General features: G+C 54.2%; 1 long non-coding RNA gene across 1 annotated transcript; it reads right to left on the bottom strand.

Moving 5' to 3' along the window:
* Positions 1-1,976: 1,976 nt before the first annotated feature.
* On the bottom strand, positions 1,977-9,064 carry LOC138241889 (uncharacterized). The gene is made up of 3 exons (XR_011191175.1): positions 8,978-9,064; positions 6,204-6,376; positions 1,977-4,453 (listed from the first exon to the last, which is right to left on the bottom strand). It is a non-coding gene; the product is annotated as an uncharacterized lncRNA (long non-coding RNA).
* Positions 9,065-9,702: the final 638 nt, after the last annotated feature.

Here is a 9,702-nt window from a genome sequence, read left to right as displayed (position 1 = left end):
AGGGTCCTGTCCTGAATTGGGACTGTCCCGTCCCAGATCGGGACTCAGGAGCAGGGTCCTGTCCCAGATCAGGACCTGGGAGCAGGGTCCTGTCCTGGATTGGGACTGTCCTGTCCCAGATCGGGACTCAGGAGCAGGGTCCTGTCCCGGATCAGGACCTGGGAGCAGGGTCCTGTCCTGGATTGGGACTGTCCTGTCCCGGATCGGGACTCAGGAGCAGGGTCCTGTCCCGGATCGGGACCTGGGAGCAGGGTCCTGTCCTGGATTGGGACTGTCCTGTCCCAGATCGGAACTCGGGAGCAGGGTCCTCTCCTGGATTGGGACTGTCCTGTCCCAGATCAGGACTCGGGAGCAGGGTCCTGTCCCAGATTAGAACTCGGGAGCAGGGTCCTGTCCCGGATTGGGACTCAGGAGCAGGGTCCTGTCCTGGATTGGGACTGTCCCGTCCCGGATCAGGACTCGGGAGCAGGGTCCTGTCCTGGATTGGGACTGTCCCGTCCCAGATCGGGACTCAGGAGCAGGGTCCTCTCCTGGATTGGGACTGTCCCGTCCCAGATCGGGACCCGGGAGCAGGGTCTGTCCTGGATTGGGACTGTCCCGTCCCAGATCGGGACCCGGGAGCAGGGTCTGTCCTGCGGAGTGTTAGTGCATCAGTGTGTGTGTTCGAGTACCAGTGTGATATTGACTGCAGCTGTGTGCTGTCATGAGTCAGGAAGGCTGCGGGCGGGGGGAGCTGTGCAGGTTTTCAGTGTTATTAGTGATTTAAAGAGAAACAAAGAGCTCTGCTTTCAATAAGGGCTCGCCAGTCGGGGGGTGTCAGCCTGCTCCCGATGACATCACCCCTGCAGCTGCTCTCCTGGGGGGTGGGGGGTTCTGGAGCCCTGACAAGGGGGCTTGCGCAAGCGAGAGCAGTCGCGTGTGTGTGTGTGTGTGTGTGTGTGTGTGTGTGCGCGGGGGACTTCTCCAGGGTCGGATGTGGGGGGGGTGATTTCAGGGTACACAAAAGATGGGGCTCACCTAGGACTCAGAGGTTTATTATTCAGTCAATCTAACCGATTGGGAAAGAGTCCCAGTAAGTTGGGGTCCAGAAGTCCTGATTTAAGACAGGAGTTCTGGCTCGGGTTCCACACTTGCATGCGCACACACAAACACAGGAGAGGAGAGCTCCCCGTTCTGTCTCACTCCCCGCGGAGTGACTCCCTGGAGTCGACCTCTGTCAGGACACAACATCTCAGCCGGATCCCCTGTGGTCTCCTTGGCCCACGACTAAAGAGACTCAGCCCCTCTGTCGCTGATGTCTGCACTCTGTGAGCATGGTGATGCGGTAACTTCACTCGTTGACAGCGCTGGGATTATCTGTGACTCTTTCTCAAGACAGAGACTGACCCTGCAGTGTGTCCTGTGTCTCTCCGCATTCAGCACTGTGCTCCTGTGTTGCATTGTGTTGTTGCTATGTTCCACAGTGCTGTGCTGTGCAGAGCAGAACTGTGTTGTGCAGTAATGTGTAGGGTAGAACTGTGTTGCGCAGTCCTGTGCAGAGCAGAGCTGTGTTGCGCAGTGCTGTGCAGAGCAGAGCTGTGTTGTGCAGTGCTGTGCAGAGTAGAGCTGTGTTGCGCAGTGCTGTGCAGAGCAGAGCTGTGTTGCGTAGTGCTGTGCAGATTAGAGCTGTGTTGTGCAGTGCTGTGCAGAGTAGAGCTGTGTTGCGCAGTGCTGTGCAGATTCGAGTTGTGTTGCGCAGTGCTGTGCAGAGCAGAGCTGTGTTGTGCAGTGCTGTGCAGAGTAGAGCTATGTTGCGCAGTGCTGTGCAGATTCGAGTTGTGTTGCACAGTGCTGTGCAGAGTAGAGCTGTGTTGCGCAGTGCTGTGCAGATTAGAGCTGTGTTGTGCAGTGCTGTGCAGAGTAGAGCTGTGTTGCGCAGTGCTGTGCAGATTTGAGTTGTGTTGCGCAGTGCTGTGCAGAGCAGAGCTGTGTTGCGCAGTGCTGTGCAGAGTAGAGCTGTGTTGCGCAGTGCTGTGCAGAGCAGAGCTGTGTTGCGCAGTGCTGTGCAGAGCAGAGCTGTGTTGCGCAGTGCTGTGCAGTCCAGACTCATTGCCCTTCTGCCTGTCAGTCTCCGGCTTGCAGGGAGGCCAGATTGAGCTCACTTAACCCTGCAGAGATTCAGACTAAACAAGCCCTGAGCTCTGTAAACACTCCTAATCTAATGGCTTCAGCTGCGCTCCAGCGGGAAGGCTGCCGGGCTGTTCCCGCAGTCTGACTTGCACACCTTCTGGGAGAGGGGCAGGCGACTGGTGCGAGGGGCACGAGCGGATGGCAGACGGACCTCGATGGCTTCGGTTCGAGCTGGAGAGGAAGCCCTGACTGCGGGCTGCCAGTAATTAGAGAGCAGACTGGCAGGGCCAGGCTGACGGGTCCCGGCACATTAATTACAGCCATAAACAGCTGCGGAGTGTTTACACGCTGTCCAATTAGCAGGGCCGTGGAGCACAGGGTTTCACAGGCCTGGGCCTGGCCCGTGTTCAGCACCAGCCTTGACACCTCGCACACAGGGGGGCAGTCACCTGGGGCTTGCTGGGAGATCTCGACAAACACTGAACACACTGCAGCCTAGATCTCTGACACTGAGCTACTGAACACACCACAGCCCAGCACTGCGACACTGAGCAACTCAACACACTGCAGCACGGCACTATGACACTGAGCAACTCAACACACTGCAGCCCGGCACTGTGACATTGAGCCACTGAACACATTGCAGCCTAGCTCTCTGACACTGAGCCACTGAACACACCACAGCCCAGCACTGTGACACTGAGCTACTGAACACACTGCAGCCCGGCACTGTGACACTGAGCAACTCAACACACTGCAGCCCAGCACTGAGCCCCTGAACACACTGCAGCCTGGCACTTTGACACTGAGCAACTCAACACACTGAAGCCCAGCACTGAGCCCCTGAACACACTGCAGCCTGGCACTGTGACACTGAGCCACTGAACACACTGCAGCCTGGCACTGTGACACTGAGCCATTGAACACTCTCGACTCCTCTTCCTTTCCTCTACAGGGAGAGTGGGAGAGAAGGAGAGTTTCCTCGGGACAAAAGGTTATGCAATCACAGTGTAGGTGTCAGGTAATCTGGAACAAAGGCCAAATTAAAGATGACTTCATTCTCCGGGCCCTGCCTGCTCCAGCACACAGCACACAGACCAGTATGGACCAGTGGGGCTCATATGGAACCCGTTAGGACCACAGGTGTTCCTAATAAAAACCCCGCTGACGTAAGGCTGACACTCGCCATTGTTGCACTCTTTAATTTGTTATAATATTTGTCTTACAAATGTGAGCTTAGCAGAACAGAGCAGTCTCACCTCTTCGACTCTACCAGAGAGAGGGGAGCAGGAACAGAGAGCAGGACAGGGGGAGAGGAGAGAGAGGAGGACAGGGGGAGAGGAGAGAGAGGAGGAGGGGGGATAGGAGAGAGAGGAGGAGGGGGGAGAGGAGAGATAGGAGAGAGAGGAGGAAGGGGGAGAGGAGAGAGAGGAGGAGGGGGGAGAGGAGAGATAGGAGAGAGAGGAGGAAGGGGGAGAGGAGAGAGGAGAGAGAGAGGAGGAAGGGGGAGAGGAGAGAGGAGAGAGAGAGGAGGAGAGGGATAGGAGAGAGAGGAGGAGGGGGGAGAGGAGAGAGAGGAGGAGGGGGGATAGGAGGGATAGGAGAGAGAGGAGGAGGGGGGAGAGGAGAGAGAGGAGGAGGGGGGATATGAGAGAGGAGAAGAGGGATAGAAGAGAGCGTAGAGTGAGGTGGAGGAGGAAGGGGGATAGAAAAGAGCAGACAGTGGGGGAGAGGGGGATAGGAGAGAGAGGAGGAAAGGGGGATATGAGAGAGGAGGAGAGATGAAAGGAAGAGAGGAGGACAGAAGAGAGGAGTGGACACTGGACACAAGAGAGGGGGATACTGGACTGTGAGAAATACTCTGGGATCAGACAAACATTCTTCCCTAAAATAACAAATCTAGTCCCAGAATTCCCACTCCTGCCAGAACCAGAACAGCTTCTGATCCTACTGGGAGAGGAAACTCAATAGAGCTGCAGCCCAGCGTGTGATCTCCTGTCACTGCCTGAGGAGCAGGGAGTCAGACTCTCTATACCATGTTAACGCCTTATAATTGGTATTGTTTTAACTTTTTGCTCATGCCAATAAGCCTCTTCGAATTGGAATCTGAGAAGGAGAAGGGAGAGGAAAGACAGAGGGAAGGAGAGGGGGAGAAAAGACAGAAAGAGCAAGAGCAGAGGGAAAAGAGAGAGCCGGGGACAGGTGATACCTCACACATCATACCAATGCACACTACAGCAGTGAGGGCAGCCATGTCCAACTGCCCCCCACTCACTGCAATAACCTTGACATGAAGTTGTGAAGCTGTAGCTTCATTCACTTGATCCTGTAGTATCAGGCAGACCTTAAAATGATGCAGAAAGAGAAAAAATGAACTGTCAAGTAAACAAATCTTTTGTTGACATGACAATCAGAACAAGCTGTCTGCTGAGCAGAAGCCTAAGCTAAGAAGAGAAAAACCTGGACTTGAGAGAGTCAGCAGCATCCAGGAGGTAAGAGATCAGGAGCAGGAGGATCACAGACAGACTGATGGAAAGAGCTCAGGAGCAGGAGGATCACAGGAAGACTGATAGAAAGAGCTCAGGAGCAGGAGGATCACAGACAGACTGATGGAAAGAGCTCCGGAGCAGGAGGATCACAGGCAAACTGATAGAAAGAGCTCTGGAGCAGGAGGATCACAGGCAGACTGATGGAAAGAGCTCAGGAGCAGGAGGATCACAGGCAGACTGATGGAAAGAGCTCAGGAACAGGAGGATCACAGACAGACTGATGGAAAGAGCTCAGGAGCAGAAGGATCACAGACAGACTGATGGAAAGAGCTCAGGAGCAGGAGGATCACAGACAGACTGATGGAAAGAGCTCAGGAGCGGGAGTGTGTACACGCAGGTGTTGCGGTGTGAGAGTGAGTGTATGTGCATGTCAGTTCTCCCGACGGCCCTGCACGACAGTCACCTCTCCCTTACCCCCTGTGCTCTCCATCACACTGTCCAGGCGATTGATCCTGACCAACATGACTATCAGCGGCCCCCAGCGGCCCCCAGTGGCCCCCAGTGGCCCTGCTACAAGGCTGCTGCCCCCAAACTGCAGAGACCAGTGACTGATGGGGATAATCTGTGATCTCACAGCTGGCAGGAACATCAAGGGCTGGGAAGAAGTGAGTCTTACACTGTGTCATGATGCCAATGTGTGTGAGTCAGTGTTTGTGAGTCAGTTTGTTAGTGTTTGTCGTCAGTTTGTGTGTGTCATGTTGTGTGTCAGTATAGTGATTAGCGGTAATGTTTGTGAGTCAGTGTGTGTGATAGTGCGTCACAGTGAGTCAGTGCTTGTGTGTTATTGTGTGTGACAGTGTGTCAGTGTTACTGTGTCATTGTGTATGACTGTGTTCATTTTGTGTGCCAGATGTGTGTTGCATGACTGTGTCAGTGTGTAAGAGTAACTGTGGGTATGAGGCTGTCAAAGACTGTGGCTGTGTGTGTTAGTGTGAGTGTGTTTCAGGGTATGAGAGGGTGGCAGAGTTTGTGAGCAACTGTGTCTCTCATTGGGTGTGTCTCAGTGTGTCTATGGCTGCATGTGTGGTTCGCAGTGGGTTTCCATTTGTGTGGCTGTGTGTGTAGTTCTCAGTGTGTGTGTTTGTGTGGCTGTGTGTGTAGTTCTCAGTGTGTGTGTGTTTCTGTGGCTGTGTGCATGAAGTTCTCAGTGTGTGTGTGTGTTTGTGTGCCTGTTTGCATTTGGTTCTCAACGTGTGTGTGTATGTGTGGCTGTGCATGTGGTTCTCAGAGTGTATGTGTTTGTGTGGCTTTGTGCATTTGGTTCTCTGCATGTATGTGTTTGTCTGGCTCTGTGAGTGTGGTTCTCAGTGTGTATGTGTGATTCTCAGCGTGTGTGTGTTTGTGTGCCTGTGTGCATTTGGTTCTCTGCATGTATGTGTTTGTCTGGCTCTGTGAGTGTGGTTCTCAGCGTGTGTGTTTGTGGCTGTGTGCGTGTGGTTCGCAGTGTGTGTGTGTTTGTGTGGCTCTGTGTGTGTGCGGCTGTGTGCAGGGGGGCGTGTCTGAGCAGAGATCAATAGCGGGACTGTGAGGGAGAGAGACGCTCACCGATCGATACCCCAGCCGCCAGGAGAGAGTAAGTGATGAGGCAGAGGCTTCTCAAGTCTCTCACACTGCTGTGAGCAGCCGAGGGTGACTCTCTGTCCTCCAGGACTTCAGGAGAGGGCTGGGTGAGGTTCAGGATCAGTGGCTCTTGTCCTGTAGACTGGAACATGTCTCACCTGACAGTGTGGAAACAGTATCTCAGACAGCGTGTCAGTCAGACAATCAGGGAGTCGGGGAGTCAGGGAGTCACTCAGTGTGTGAGTGTATCTGCCTGGGTGTCAGTCGGTCAGGGTGTAGTCTGTGAGCGTATCTGCCAGGGTGTCAGTGTATGAATGTATCCTTCAGGGTGTTAGTGTGTGAGTGTATCTGTCAGGGTGTAGTGTGTGAGTGTATCTGCCAGGGTGTCAGTCAGTCAGGGTGTTAGTGTGTGAGTGTATCTGTCAGGGTGTTAGTGTATGAGTGTATCTGTCAGGGTGTAGTGTGTGAGTGTATCTGTCAGGGTGTCAGTTGGTCAGGGTGTTAGTGTGTGAGTGTATCTGTCAGGGTGTCAGTTGGTCAGGGTGTTAGTGTGTGAGTGTATCTGCCAGGGTGTCAGTCAGTCAGGGTGTTAGTGTGTGAGTGTATTTGTCAGGGTGTTAGTGTATGAGTGTATCTGTCAGGGTGTAGTGTGTGAGTGTATCTGTCAGGGTGTCAGTCGGTCAGGGTGTTAGTGTGTGAGTGTATCTGTCAGGGTGTCAGTCAGGCTGTTAGTGTGTGAGTGCATTTGTCAGAGTGTTAGTGTGTGAGTGTATCTGTCAGGGTGTAGTGTGTGAGTGTATCTGTCAGGGTGTCAGTCAGTCAGGGTATTAGTGTGTGAGTGTATCTGTCAGGGTGTAGTGTGTGAGTGTATCTGCCAGGGTGTCAGTCAGTCAGGGTGTTAGTGTGTGAGTGTATTTGTCAGGGTGTTAGTGTGTGAGTGTATCTGTCAGGGTGTCAGTCAGTCAGGGTGTAGTGTGTGAGTGTATCTGTCAGGGTGTCAGTCAGTCAGGGTGTTAGTGTGTGAGTGTATCTGTCAGGGTGTTAGTGTGTGAGTGTATCTGTCAGGGTGTAGTGTGTGAGTGTATCTGTCAGGGTGTCAGTCAGTCAAGGTGTAGTGTGTGAGTGTATCTGTCAGGGTGTCAGTCAGTCAGGGTGTTAGTGTGTGAGTGTATCTGTCAGGGTGTTAGTGTGTGAGTGTATCTGTCAGGGTGTAGTGTGTGAGTGTATCTGTCAGGGTGTCAGTTAGTCAGGGTGTAGTGTGTGAGTGTATCTGTCAGGGTGTCAGTTAGTCAGGGTGTTAGTGTGTGAGTGTATCTGTCAGGGTGTCAGTCAGTCAGGGTGTTAGTGTGTGAGTGTATCTGTCAGGGTGTCAGTCAGTCAGGGTGTTAGTGTGTAAGTGTATCTGTCAGGGTGCCAGTCAGTCAGGGTGTTAGTGTGTGGGTGTATCTGTCAGGGTGTGGTGTGTGAGTGTATCTGTCAGGGTGTCAGTCAGTCAGGGTGTAGTGTGTGAGTGTATCTGTCAGGATGTCAGTCAGTCAGGTTGTTAGTGTGTGAGTGTATCTGTCAGGGTGTAGTTTGTGAGTGTATCTGTCAGGGTGTCAGTTGGTCAGGGTGTTAGTGTGTGAGTGTATCTGTCAGGGTGTGGTGTGTGAGTGTATCTGTCAGGATGTCAGTCAGTCAGGTTGTTAGTGTGTGAGTGTATCTGTCAGGGTGTAGTGTGTGAGTGTATCTGTCAGGGTGTCAGTTAGTCAGGGTGTAGTGTGTGAGTGTATCTGTCAGGGTGTCAGTCAGTCAGGGTGTAGTGTGTGAGTGTATCTGTCAGGGTGTCAGTTAGTCAGGGTGTTAGTGTGTGAGTGTATCTGTCAGGGTGTTAGTGTGTGAGTGTATCTGTCAGGGTGTCAGTCAGTCAGGGTGTTAGTGTGTAAGTGTATCTGTCAGGGTGTAGTGTGTGAGTGTATCTGTCAGGGTGTCAGTCAGTCAGGGTGTTAGTGTGTGAGTGTATCTGTCAGGGTGTCAGTTGGTCAGGGTGTTAGTGTGTGAGTGTATCTGTCAGGGTGTAGGGTGTGAGTGTATCTGTCAGGGTGTCAGTCAGTCAGGGTGTAGTGTGTGAGTGTATCTGTCAGGGTGTCAGTCAGTCAGGGTGTTAGTGTGTGAGTGTATCTGTCAGGGTGTCAGTCAGTCAGGGTGTTAGTGTGTGAGTGTATCTGTCAGGGTGTAGTGTGTGAGTGTATCTGTCAGGGTGTCAGTCAGTCAGGGTGTAGTGTGTGAGTGTATCTGTCAGGGTGTCAGTCAGTCAGGGTGTTAGTGTGCCTGTCAGGCTGTCAGAGAGTTGGAGTCAAGGAGACAGAGTCGGGGAGTCAGTCAGGGTACCAGTGAGTCCAGTTACAGCATGTCAGCTGACCGACACCCCAGAACATGACACAGATCCCCAGGTGAGCGACAGAGGAGGGCTGAGGAGCCGGCCTGCAGATCCACTCTCTTCCCTGCTCCCAGCCCACACAGAGCCCCAGTGGGAGACCTGCAGGACCTGACTGTCCTGGGGCACCAGCCTGGCGCGGAGAGCCGGCAGTGCCGCGCCGACCAGCCCCCCCTCCTCTCTGCCGGGCTGTGAGAGCGGGGCAGGCGAGCTGGCCGGCCCGGGAGTCTGCGGCTCAGGCGCTGGTGGGGGGCGCGCCGAGCTGCGGTCCGGCGGGTCGGTCCCAGGGCGGCGCGTCTGATCGGCCGCGGGAAATATTCGTTTTGGATCCCTGCTTACATACCTGCCTCACGCCCTCTCATTCCTCTGACTGTTTTTTCTGTTCTTTCCAAGTCCTGCCTTGAAACGGGAGATCGCGGCGCAGCACTTTCAAAGTCGTAATTACAGCGAGCGCTTCCTGTTTCATACTGAACTGGTGCGAGTCGTAATTTTCTCTCTTTCTTTCTCTCTCTCTCCCTCCCGGCGCGGCTCGGTGGACGGTGTGCGCTGCGCTCTGCAGACTGCTTTCAAGTCTGAACTGGGGAGGAGGGGGGGTGGGATTTTGTGCCGAGCGCTGCCCGCCCCCTCCACCTCCTCCTCCTCCTCCTCTCTCTCTCTCTGTCTCTGAACGCCCAGGGCTCTCTCGGGGTAACCCGACTTCACCACAGCGCTCCTCCACTGATCGCACCGCCGTGCTCGGCTCTTTGGGAAAGCTCTCCAGGAGAAGTAGCGGGGAGCAGGCGGGAGCCCCGGTTTCTACGCCCCTGCCTCGCTCCTGTCGGATGTGTGCTCGCAGCCTCGTCTCCATCGTTCAAGTTGCCGTGACAATAGTGTCAGAGCGGCCGGTCGGATAGCCCTGCACCCCGGCGGTGTGTGTGGAGAGCGGGGCAGAGAGACAGAGAGAGAGAGAGGGAGAGAGGGATCGGTCCGGCGCTGCGCTCGCTTTCTCCCCGAGAGCCATCTCGGTACAAAGCCTCGGCTGCAATAAAGAACAGGGGGTGGGAAGAAGGGCAAAACAGAAACTTGACT

Source organism: Lepisosteus oculatus, chromosome 11 (assembly GCF_040954835.1).
Source record: "Lepisosteus oculatus isolate fLepOcu1 chromosome 11, fLepOcu1.hap2, whole genome shotgun sequence".
NCBI lineage: Eukaryota > Metazoa > Chordata > Actinopteri > Semionotiformes > Lepisosteidae > Lepisosteus > Lepisosteus oculatus.
The sequence above is the reverse complement of the archived record's forward strand: the minus strand, read 5'-3'. Positions and strand labels throughout refer to the sequence as shown.